This window comes from Ursus maritimus, unplaced genomic scaffold, assembly GCF_017311325.1.
Source record: "Ursus maritimus isolate PB19 unplaced genomic scaffold, ASM1731132v1 scaffold_1, whole genome shotgun sequence".
NCBI classification, from domain to species: domain Eukaryota; kingdom Metazoa; phylum Chordata; class Mammalia; order Carnivora; family Ursidae; genus Ursus; species Ursus maritimus.
In genome coordinates this window covers 42,901,121-42,913,897 of record NW_024423343.1, presented here as the reverse complement: position 1 = coordinate 42,913,897, position 12,777 = coordinate 42,901,121, and the positions used below count along the sequence as shown (strand labels likewise).

Here is a 12,777-nt window from a genome sequence, read left to right as displayed (position 1 = left end):
TTTGGATGTGGGAAATGAGGTAGAGATCCCCATGTTTCCAGTTTGGGTATGGTGGTTCCACTAAAACTAATAGGAAATTCAGGAAGGAGATACCGATTTGGGGGATTTGGGGGAATGTGATCTGAATTCAGTATTGCGTTTATTTAGTTTGAAATTGGAACGTCTAGATGGAAATGTCTAACAGATAGTTGACTACTACATGCTTGAAGCTTAAATTGTATCTCCAAGTTTAGGATTGGGGATACGGATTTGGGATAGTTCAAACTGTGAACACAGATAAGATCAACAAGGAAATTTTGTGGTCAAAGAAGAGAAATGGGCCGAGGAAAATCAATTATGGTTGTCTTCAAGATTGTATTCCAAATTTCTGACCTTATTGAAATGTTGGTCTATGCTTTATTGCTTAAAGTAGGTATTCTCATGCTTAAGAATGTTTTGTGTTGGGGGAAGTGTGTGGTACGGTATTTACTGTAACCTTTTTCTACATCTGCTTGCTACATCAAGGAAGTGACTTTCTGAGCTCCCCTCCAATGCCATCAGCTGAGCCAGGAGCCCTCTATGAGTGTTTATAAAGTGGACCTACAACATAAACGGGGGAGAGACAAAAATAAAGGGAGAAGGAATGTAAGGAGTAGAAAGGGAAAGAAAGAAAAGTAGAGAAAGGAAATGCTGCTTTCTCAAGGGGAAGGTTTCTTCCTGCCCTTATTCATGAAAGGCAGTGCTCCATAATGGTTACAAGCAGAGGCTTGAAGTCACGTTGCCTGGTTCAGAGCCCGGCTTTGCCATTTAGAACTGTGTGGCCTTGGACAAGTTATGTAAGTTTCTGCATCTCTGTTCTGTCATCTGTAAATAGGGATACTTTTAGTACCTACCTCTTAGTTTTGGGGGTTAATAAAGACGTATGAGATAAAACATGGCAACTGCTTAGCACAGTGAAGGGCATTCAGTTGATTTTTAAAAATTATTACTACTATGTCAGTCTTCAGATATATTATGTTGCTACAAGGGCCACTGAATAAGATAAAAACACAGGTGCTTAATACGATATCATAAGTGTACATACAGATTATTAAGGTTGCAAAGTGAAAATGTTTGTGATTTTCAAAAGTACATTCTTCTCAAAAACATCTTGGTCAAATTGAGATTTTCTCCCCCCTCTGTATGATGACTATAGATTATTTATAGACTTCTTCGTGCCATTTTTTAGAGCTGTAAATAGCTGGCATACAGAATGGTTATAATTGTCGCTGTCATTAATTATATGTGATAGATTTCCATTTTTTCTATTCCCTTCCCACTTTACCTTCAAAGACATTGATATCCATTTTTATAGGAAAAGCCTTTTAGAGCTATTTCAAGCAAATACAGATCTCATTATTAAAAAACTGTAAGCTGTATAATCTCAAAAGTAGAAGAATTTATGATCAAGAGTTGAAAGAAAGTAATTTGGTTTTTATAGTCCCTTGAAAAGAACAACTTTGTAAAGAAATACGTGACCATATTATAGCTACCAGGCTGACTTGTTAATAACAGCATTACTGATAATTGAGCCATTCCTAGTTCAGAACAAAAGGCCATTATTGCAAGGTAGTATAAGTGAATCCAGGTGTCATATTTGGTTTGTTTTCTACCTTTGGTTGACTGAGGCACTGAATGAAAGACAGCAGAACTCACTCCATTTAAGCTATAACTTGTGGTTGCAGGCATTCGCCTTCACCATCTCACAAGCTGACGGAATGTTCGTCAGAGCGTGCACCAACAAGAGTAAAGACAGCTCCTACAAATTCATTACCTAGACAACAGTGTGGAGACAATGCTGCAGTCCAGGGTAGGCTCAAGTTAGACATTTTCTATGGCCTGCAAATTGCATTGTGAGCGATATACCAACCTGGAAAAACTTACATGCAAAAAGACATGTACATGGATGTTTACTTGCTAATGCAGCTTTCTAACAAGAGAAACAGTCTAAATATCCATCAAATGGAGAATGAGTATATTCAATATAGTATAGTTATAAGATGGAAGATTATGCAGAAGTTAAAAGGAGTGGACTAGATCAATATGTCAACATGAAAAGCTCTTAAAATACATTGAATGGGAAAAAAAGCAAGTTTCAGAATGAGGCATAGTTTGGTACATTTATGTACATTTTAACAATGGATTTTAAAAGTTATAACATTTTTATGGGTATACCTATATGTACAGAAGGAAGTTTAAATTTGGAGAAGAAAAAATACATTTCAAATTCATATTAGCCCCAGTTTTCTGGACAGGATGTAGAAAGGAGGGGACTGGGATGGGGAACAAAGAGGACAAGGAGAACCTCCACTTTATCTGTAATATTTTATTTTTTTAAGGAAATATGGAAAAATATTCATAATTTTCCATTTTCAGTGCTGGATATATGTATTCTCTGCAGAGTTTTTGTTGTTGTTGGAAAATAGCTGAAAGCTTGTCTATTTATAGTGAATCTAGTATAATTATCCTCATATAGAAGAATTGTGTGTGTGTGTAGCTGTATATATTTTAGAGACATATTGTATCCAAATATATCAAACACTGAGAATTTGTGCCCCTGATATGTACATTGCCCATCTATTTCCCCCTAAGTAGCATAAATATAAATGACTAAAAATCTACCTTACATAAGTATCATGGCCTCAGGTTTCTTTAAAATGAGATAGGTTGCAAATTTAAAGTATCTTATTGGGAATTAACATCAAAGTGCCCAACATCCCTGACTTGGGTAGTAATTATATTTCTTCATATATAAAAAGAAATTAAGGTACCAAAAAGCCAGGTGAATTCCCGAAGATAATACAGTTTATTACACGCAGTGAGTCTAAGTATGCACCAGTTGTTTAATTATCTTAGACAGTGTAGATTTACTGCCTTTTTCTTTGTTTTTGTACAAGTCAAAAATCTAAGTAATCTGGCTAACTGTATTTCTACTTATCCATGGAAATATTTGGCAAACTGCAGTTATATAATTGTGTAGGATACTTTGAAGAGTGGATAAGAAGGAGATTTTCTTAGTTTACCTCATAGCATACCTCTCCAAAGCCGTTCCAGCTGTAAGGAAGAACACCACTCCATTCTTATTTCTGATGTTTTAAGCATCTTTTCTTCATCCTTTCACTGCTGAAAACAGCATCTCTGATTAGTAATCTGTAAGCAAACAGTAACTTGTTAACTTGCCCCACAGACTGATGCTCAGACATCATCAAGAGTAAATGTTATTTGTCTCGGTCCTGTACCTGTGAACCATGCCACTGTGTGCGGCCGCTGCCCGCTGAGCACGCTGAGCAATCCTCATGGACCGAGGGCGGGGACGGTCCTTGGCTGAATCTGTGGCATGTTGGCCAGACATTTTATTCCATTTAGAATGAGAAGGAGATGGGACCACATTGGTTTAGTCTTGACGTCAGTCATTTTCTCAAGCCCTGGTAGAATTTTTGGGTGGTCTGGTAGCTATCCTGTTTTTTTTATTCTTCTTTTTGCCAGTTTACCTATAGGGAGCATGTGTGTGTATGCACACGTGCACACTTGATCTAGGTTAAAATCCCACACTTACCATATGTCTGACCTTAGATAAGTCAGCAGGTTAATGTTGTTAAGGCTTTTAGGTTCCTCATTGATAAAGTGAGGTTAATAATTATATCTAACTTCAGAGCATTGTTAAGATTACATGAGATAATGGATAGCAGCACTAAGTGCTCAACTATAAACAGTAGGCAGTTTGACTACTGCTGTTAGTAATTGACTCCTTCAACAAGTATTTATTAAGCACACACTAGGTGACAGGCACTTTTTCTAGACCCTGGGGATATATCAAGTGTGTAATAAGATAAACAGAGGCTCCCCATGGGACTAACAAAATGTGGGGGTAGACAATAAACGGTAAACGGGTTATTTTATGTCCAATAATGATGAGTGACATGTGGCAAAAATAATGCAGGATGAGGATTCACAGAGTGAGGAGAGGTGACTGTTTTAGCTTGGGGAGGCTGGGAGGCTTCCTCTGAGGAAATGACATTTGAGCAGAGTCCTGAAGAGAAGCCACCCAGTGAAGACTTGGGGCACAGAGGAACCCACAAGCATGAACGGCGTGAGGCGAGAGTGAGGGATAACAGGAAGTCCGCAAGGCGGGCAGGGATACTGAGGGCCTTGAGGACCACATGAAGAGATGGCATGTTACACATCGAAGACAAGTGGGAGCCAGTGGCGAGTCTGAGCAAGGGGTGACGTGAACAGATTTCTGCTTCCATGGTTTTTTTTTAAATGCCTACATGGGTGGTGAATTTATCATCATTATTTACCTTGCTCTAGTTTAGAAGGGGCCCGTTTTACTTCATTCTTGAATTACAGAGAAATTGAGTCTTTTTCTTCCTGAGTCACAAGCCGCTAATAATACACTACCTTTGTTGATTTAGCGCTTTCCGGCCAATCCAGATGAAGGGTTCGGGTTCGGTTTGGTTTTGTGTTTTTGCAGCTTCAGAATTTCAGAAGAGCCATACAGTCTAGAGAGTAAACAACAAAAAAATTAAGACATCTCCAACCTTAACAAAAAATATAATTACAGGATGACATAAAAAAAATAATAGTTGGGATGGTATCATTTGAAGGCTTACTACAGAAAAGTGCTTATAAAGACATGTACTAAATGCTTCACCTCCAAGCCCTCATTTAACCTTTTTAACGGCCTTCTGAGTTAGGCACTGGTATGTCTGTCTTAGAGAGGAGGGGTTCAGAGTGGTTACGTAAGTTGCCCATGGTGACACAGCTAGCTAGTAAATACCAGAGGTAAGATTCAAACTCAAGCCCATGATTCAGACTCCAAAGCCCATGATCTCAGCTACTTTATTTATTTATTTTTGATCTTAGCTACTTTATAGATTCATGGGCACAGGTGTAGGGAAGCAAGTATTTTGTCCTTTGAAGCAACCCTGTCTCACCTCTTAGTTTTCCCTTTTACTATTCTGAGTGACCAGTGTCTGGTACAACTTTTTCACCAGTCTCAAGCATTCTTCCATATCTTCCTGGTAAAATCTCCATTCCTCTAAAATGCCGCATTCTCTCAAATTATTCCTTTCACCCCCCCCCCAATGAAATTCTTATTTCTCCATATTAGCTGCCTTTAAGTAGTGTGTGGTTGAGAGTAAAACTCACGCTGAATATAAATGGCAAAAATTAATGTTTCTAATGATTACTGTGTATCATATAGAGTTAGTTCAAAATTAAATATTATGCTCACTCAGTGTTTTCTTAAAGAAAGTCTTTATTAAAGACCAGGTTCTGTTCTAGGATACAGTGTTGAACAAGATAAACAAGGCACCTCTCTCATGGGGTTCACATGGCATGGAAGACCATAAAACAAACAAAAATGTTGGGTGCTACAGAAATGTTAACTTAGGCACCTAAGACACTGGAAATGGGAAAAGAGTAAAGCAAATCAAAGTGAGAGTACCTTGGGGTAGGATTTAGCATAGATGGAGCAAGGGAGAAGTTATTTTATGAACTGGATACCAGAGAGGTGTTGGTGCCACTCAACCAAGAAAGGAAACCCAGGGAGGGGTAAGAGGATACTGGAGTATGGAACTTAGGGAAATCTTATGAGACAGTGGAGATGCCCATTGGGAAGTTGTATTTGTAAGTCTAGATCTTGGAAGAGGATGAGGCTGGAGATGTCTTTTGGGAAACACTGACGTGTATGTAGGACAGCTAGCTCCATCCCATGATTTGAAGTTTTCGGTAACCATCTTCCTCCTCTATGTCCCTCCCTTCCCTTCAGCTAGTAAATCCATTTTGGGAAATCATCTGCCCCAAACAAGGAACATGGTACTATCAGTGTTATCTCTAGAAGCAGTATCAGAGAGCAGAACTATTGAAAAGAGACAAGTTCAGTGCTTCTAAGATGGGGATGAAAATTATATCCTAAAGTCAGAACATTAAGTTTTGGTAAATATATCCCTAATGTTCTCTTGATGTTATTCACTCATAACTCAAGACCTTCATCCTAGGGTGAGCCTCCATTCACCCTTAGGCATGGTGGCCCCTGCATTTCTGAGGCACTGGAGAAACACACTACTGGAGGGAATATGATGCCCAAAATAGCCTAATGGCTTAGGTGTGATTTCTGTGCCTAGGCTTATTTGATAAGTGCAATGTAAACTAAGAAAGCACACCAAGACCAGCAAACAAACCAATTATTATTTTTTAATACACATGCCTGAGTGTAGGATTTTTACATTGCCTTCCCTCAAGAATGCTACTGATAACTGGAATATACATTATTCCAGAGATGATTCTTGTATCTTTTAAAGGGAACCATTTTATTCTGTTTCCTAATTAGGCTAAATCAGAAGATCACTTTTTCCATTTCTAATTTCTAGATCACCAATAAAAATAAAGGGAAAAATATTATTGTAGGCTTTATAATTTATAGTTTTCATAAATATTTTTATTTTTACAACTACCTTACAAAACAGTTATGTTATATTCATTTTACAGTAGCTTGTTGAGAGCCAGATATCCTCTATTGCTGGAAAGATCATGTTGACTCCCTGGGGGCCTAGGGTAGAGCACCTGAGAACCTGCAGCCAGGGTTCACGGAGCCCTAGGGTGGGTTCCTAATTGTGTCAGAGAGTGTGGGTATTGGGAACAGAGAAGCCTGTTGCTATGGACTGAATTGTGTCCCCCTGAAATCCATGTGTTGGTGCCCTAACCCCCACCCAGTGTGATGGTATTTGGAGATGAGGCCTTTAGGAGGTGACGAAGATTACATGAAATCATGAGGGTGGGGCCTTCATGATAGGATTAGTGCCCTTATAAAAAAGAAACCAGTGATCTTGCTCTGGCTCTTTCTATCAGCCATGGCAAGACACAGAGAAGGTGGCCTTCTGCAAGCCAGGAAGAGGGTCCTCCCCAGAATCTGACAGTGTTGGCACCCTGTTCTCAGATTTCCAGCTTCCAGAACTGTTAGGAAATAAATTTCTGTTGTTTAAGCCACCGGTTTTGTAGTATTTTGTTATGGAAGCCTGAGGTGACTAAGACATGTATCCTAACAGATAGAGCACGGAGAGCCTTAGCTGAGTATAGAGGGCTGGGATTCCCAAAGGTTGTAAGAGTCAGGGGAGACTAGAATAGGAGGGACCTGTGGCTTAACGTTGAGTTGACTGTGGGAGTGAGTCAGTCAGTGACAAACATTTTTTGCATGTGTACTCATTCCTGGTAGCATGTACGGTGGCTGAATGGGCAGATCCACCATGAAAGCCTAGGAAGGAACAGATTTGCTATGATTTGCCCAAGGTCTACCCTTCTGAGTGGTGGAGTGGAGACACAGTCGGGGTTTCTGGCTTGCAGATCCCATACTCTTTTCAGTATATCAGATAATAACGTTGGCATCCATCAAAGTAGATGAAGACTGGTTTCATTACCACTTCATTACTCTTAATCAAGTTACTATTAATTACTAATACTCTTTCATTTCTACTAAGTTATTAAGTTATTCTTAGTTCTATTAATAAGATTTTGTTAGAAACCTAATATGTTTCCAATACGGGTAGAATATCACAGCAAATTTTTGTGAAACAAGATTTTTAAGGTAGAATGGTGATTAATTTTTGTGTGTTTATGAAAAAGAGCACCTTTTAAATTTCCCTCAGTTTGCCTCAAAGCCTTATGATCAGGGTGGAGGAGCTCTGCTGACTCTGGGAAGGGTGTGGGATTTGACAGAAGACCTCAAGTTGAGTCTTGGTTCTGCGATCTGTCTAGCTTTGTGATCCTGGCAACTTGGCTAACCTTTCAGGGCCTTGATTTCTTCAGCTGTAAAGTAGGACTCATTATAACTCTTGCCCTTTCTGTTTCAGAAGATTATTTGCAGGAATAAATGAGATACTAAGTGGGGAAAGTGCTAAAGAATTGGAGAACGTTATAGAAATATTAGTATGAGGCCTTAGGCATGGTGAGGGGCCTGCAGCAAGCAGAGGTCTCGGGGCAATTGACGTTGATTGATGCTCTTTTTTCCTGAATATCACAGAAAGGGAGACACGAGTGGATCTGAACAAAATCTAATATTCAGTGAGAGTTTCCTATTTTAAAAAAGAATAGAACAAAATTTCTAGTCATAAAAATATATTTAACAAGTTTGGGGCAGGAGTTTACTGTAGTTGTTTTTGCACTATTTTTTCCTTTCTTGAAAAACCCATAACCTAATTTTCTCTTCAGGGAAGGTGTTTAGCATTGTGAGTTGGGATTACATTGAATTAAGTCTGAAAGCCAGTAAAAGTTTAAGAAAGAGAGGAAGAGAGGGTGATGACTCAAAACCAGTGTTGCTAGGGCTGCTGACTCCTCACCATGGCTTCTGTGGAGCAACTTCAGGGATCAGGAAATGGAAAAGATCAGGGCTCCTTTCAACCCATCTCAGAGACGTCCCAGGCTCGTCTAGAGACCCACAGTGTTGATGAACACAGCCTGTGCCTGTGGTCGGACCAACCCAAGATGGAGACTCTTAGGCAGCCCCTGTCTTTACTCTCTCCTCACAAACCTGTTAGGGGTGTGTGTGCAGGGTGCCCCTCCCTAGTTTCTGTTCCTTATCCAGCCCAAGCCAGATAGTCAATTTCTGCTTATATGACTTCAAAGTCTGCCGGCTTGGGGCAGAAATCCTGGCTCACCTTGTGTCCTCCCTCAACACTGACACCTGAGCTTTCTCCGGCTACCTTAGCAGAAATGGGCTTTTGGCCCTTTTTTTCTCATAACAAAATTTTGCTTCTCAGTAAACTTTTCTTTCGTGATCCAGGATATAGGACCGCTGTTGACTGGCATTTGCTTTACTGCTTTCCTCTTATGCCAATCCTCCTAATGATTCATCAAAGTTTAAAATGTTAACTGTCTTCTAAAGCCAACTCAAACATATATCCAACTTCCTTGATCCAAGAGCACAGCTGTTACCAGATACGTAACCACGCTGACATTGCCAGGCCCTGTCGCTGCTGGTCCAATCCAGGGGTACTTCTCAGGCCCTTGTCCAGGTCTGACTTCATGCAGGAACACAGCACATTGTTATAATCTATCAAAAGAGCCATGGGGGCACCTGGGTGGCACAGCGGTTAAGCGTCTGCCTTCGGCTCAGGGCGTGATCCCAGCGTTATGGGATCGAGCCCCGTATCAGGCTCCTCCGCTCTGAGCCTGCTTGTTCCTCTCCCACTCCCCCTGCTTGTGTTCCCTCTCCAGCTGACTGTCTCTATCTCTGTCGAATAAATAAATAAAATCTTTAAAAAAAAAAAAAAGCCATCAGGCAAGCAGGCAGGGACCTTGGCCTTGCACTGGTCAACCGATTTTGCGGCCCTGTTCTGCCTCGCTGGACCTCTGTTTCCTTGTCTCTATAAGAGGGTTGGACTTGATGTCGTGGATTCTTTGAGCTCTGACTGGAATGATTTAACTTTCTACTGCGGTGGGTTTTAGTGTGTGAAAAACCACACATCAGACCTCACTGCTCCCTCCCCACCCCCCACTCCTGCAAGGACTCAGACTCCAAATGGCTTTTGCTGATAAGTCAGAAATGTGCACAAAGCCATTCATGCAAATTCATCCAGGCCATGTCATGACAATAGACTTTCTGGTCAGAGATAGGCGATGTAATTTATGATAGCAGTCGCTGGGAATTGCAGAGAGGATTTTCTTTCTGGAAAGCCAGCTGACTTGAATGGAGGTTAGAATCCTAACCTTGGACATTTCTTCATGCACTGGCTCAGAAAGAATTTGTTAAAGACTTGGCTGCCCTTGCTGAAATATTTGCATTTAATTTAATGGTACTTGACACATCTGCACAGTACTGTGCAGTTTTTCTTTATGTGTTTATTTGATCTTTTCAGAACCTCTATAGTATAAGCAAGGCAGTTCTGACCATTCCTGAGAAAAGTCGGCTTCCAGGACGTCTGTGCCGCGGACTCCACCACCTCAGCCGGGGTGCAGCTGGCGCCCCACCGTGCTGCCCGTTGTACAAACGCGCTAATTAGCGCTGTTTGGCAAACCCTTTCACTTTACCTCAAGCACTGGAAAAGTAAATAGCAATCCCCTAGATTACATAAATGAATAAATGTAAGTCAGATTGGGTTGTGCGAACTGCTCACAATCCTTTTCTAAGGGCGCAGCCTCGCTCTGACTTAGAAGCCCAGGGAGGCCGCAACTGCTATCACACATTTTATTCCTGATCGGGGGAGGAGAGAGCTCTTGAGTAAAACACTGGCATTCTTTACTAAATTTTGTTGGAACTGTCAGTAACCTTGCAGGTCATCTTTGTGGTCTGAATTGTGTCCCCGCAAAATGCATATGTGGAAGTCCTAACCCCAAGCACCTCAGAATATGACTGCATTTGGAGATAGGCTCTTTAAAGAGGTAGTTAAGTTAGGCTGAGGTTGTTGGGATAGACCCCAGTCTAATATGATTGGTGTCCTTATGAGAAAAGGAGACTGGGACACAGACACACAGAGAGAAAAGACCATGTGAGGACACAGGGAGAAGATGGCCATCTACAAGACAAGGAGGGAGGCCTCAGAAGAAACGAATCCAGCTGATACTTTGATCTCAGACTTCCAGGCTCCAGAATCATGAGAAAATCAATTCTGCTATTTAAGTCCCCCAGTCTGAGGTATTTGTTATGGTAGAACTAGCAAACTAATACCATCACGGAGGCCTAGCTTGATCCCAGTTTAGGTTTCCTTCCCGCTAGCCCTTGGCAGATGGTTACTTACTGCTTTCAGTGATATGGAACTTGCTACCTCACAGGGTAGCCAAGATCTTGTGTCACTTAGGACTCTTTCATTTGAGGAGGCAGAAAACTCATTCCAAGTGGCTTAAGCAAAACAGGGAATCATTGTCTGAGAAGTCGAGCAATGGCTGCAGGTGTAGCTTTAACCAGGGCCTAATGATGCGATCAGAACCTGGGTTTCTTCATCTCCCAACTCTGTCTCCTATTGGGTAGGCTTCCTAGGCCTGAGCTGAAGTCTCAGGCAGGTCCAGGATCAAGTCTAGCTGAAAAGAGAGAATGCTGCATTATCTTAGTTTCTGCTTAGCAGCTAAAGCAATTTCTGTTGTACTGACTGCTCGCAAGTAGTTAACACAGCCCATTCCCTCTTCAGCAGAAAAGGCCTTTATGCATTTGACTGTCCCCTCCTATAGCTTTGCCTCTCCAGGTCTCTCGTGGATTTTCCACAGAGCATCTTATCCCAGACTCCCTACTGTTCTTTCCCCTCCTGATTCTGGCTCCTTTCTTTTTTGTCAGTGATCTCCTAATTGTTACAACTTCCTGCTGTCCTCTGGCCAAAGCCAAGGACAGTGAGACTATTATCTCCTTTTGGTTTGGTCATGATACTCCTTCAGCCTGAATTTTGATGAACTTGTTTAATTCCCTCAAATTTAGCTTAGGGTCAAGTAAAACTCTTGAGGCCTTTTTCAAATTAATGGCTATACCAAATGTCAATGACTCTTGTCTGGAAATGATAGAATTTGTATTTTATGTATACGTCAGGTCATCTCATGGAAAATTTTTAAACAAAAATTTATATGGGGTGTGTGCATGTGTGTGTGTTTGGTCATTTGTATGTTACTCAAATGGAAACTAAAATGAAACAGCATATTGTGCTTTCCAAGTAGTTCGGTTCCATTAACTAAGGTTCTATTTTGTTTTGAACATCCTTATTTTTCTACCTAGAGATATACACAATCTAAAAAAAAGTAGACTGAGTAACTAAAGGAACAATAGAGAGATGTAAATATGGACAGGAACTGGCACAGTGACCCGACTGATGGTTTCCATAATTAGTGCAATCATTGGGAGAGGAAATATTTGAAGGAAACAAAATAAAGAATGACTTAAGACCAACAGAGGCTTAGAGTTCACTTTCACATTTTCTTTTTCTAACAGAAATAATGGAAGTATTGGTAGCTACACAAAACATAGGTAAATGAATAGTCTTTTTTCCTCCATTCACTCTTCTGACATACAATATGGTTCTTACGCTCTGTTCTACAAGGATGGGTCAGTGGCCAGTTACACCTGCCTAGTGATAGAAGCTTAGAAGCTTGGTGTCACTACTGGTGATCCCCTTGGCTGTGCTGTGGTTGGTAAGGGAGTGCCATTGACTCTTTTGAGCTTTGTGGCATGGATGCTCTTAGTCTTCTAGTGAGATAGGCCTGTGTGTACCCAAGAACCCTGTCATCTGCTTGTGCACATGTGTTGAAGGTCCATTGCATGATGCTTCAGGACGCCCCAAATGAACAAACCACAGACAGCTGTTCATTAAACTATTGCTTGTTCATACAAATGACTTAATATGTATCTTCAACCATAGCCTATTAACATTAATCACAAATGGTGCCAAATATGGGCATCCATTTTTTTAATCATCCTAGTTCTAGGTCTTTTTTATAGGTCAGTTCATTCTCTCACATACCCATCTCTTATACACACACATACACACACACACACACACACACATAAAATTATAAGCATAATATGTACATAGTTCATATCTTGTTCACCACCATATCCCTGGCACTTAGCACCGTGTATTTAATAAATATTTGTTGAGTGATGTTCTATTTAAAGTGTTCATATTTTCCCTATGGTTGATGAACATTTGTTGAGTGCCTGCTGTATGCCAAGCACCAGGGATCAAACTCAGCCAACATTACATGAAATTGACCTTATCCTGCACAGACCATACATGGCTGGAGGACAGAGAGCTGGGCAGAGCACTGTGCCAAATAGGCTGCAAA

General features: G+C 40.8%; 1 protein-coding gene and 1 long non-coding RNA gene across 11 annotated transcripts in view; one reads left to right on the top strand and one right to left on the bottom strand.

The window, feature by feature from the left end:
- Nucleotides 1-12,777, top strand: part of MFSD6 (major facilitator superfamily domain containing 6) — a 67,734-nt gene that overhangs the window by 28,344 nt on the left and 26,613 nt on the right. The window lies entirely within an intron of this gene.
- LOC103659683 overlaps nucleotides 1-12,777 on the bottom strand; it is a 43,910-nt gene that overhangs the window by 6,626 nt on the left and 24,507 nt on the right. The window contains exons 1-3 of one of the 5 annotated variants that reach the window (XR_005838112.1): nucleotides 10,752-12,204; nucleotides 3,258-4,520; nucleotides 3,054-3,168 (exon numbers count right to left, since the gene is read on the bottom strand). This is a non-coding gene — a long non-coding RNA (uncharacterized LOC103659683). Of the gene's footprint in view, nucleotides 1-3,041; nucleotides 4,521-10,751; nucleotides 12,205-12,777 lie in introns of those variants that run through there. The other 4 variants (XR_567577.2, XR_005838110.1, XR_005838109.1 and 1 more) reach the window with 4 other exon arrangements.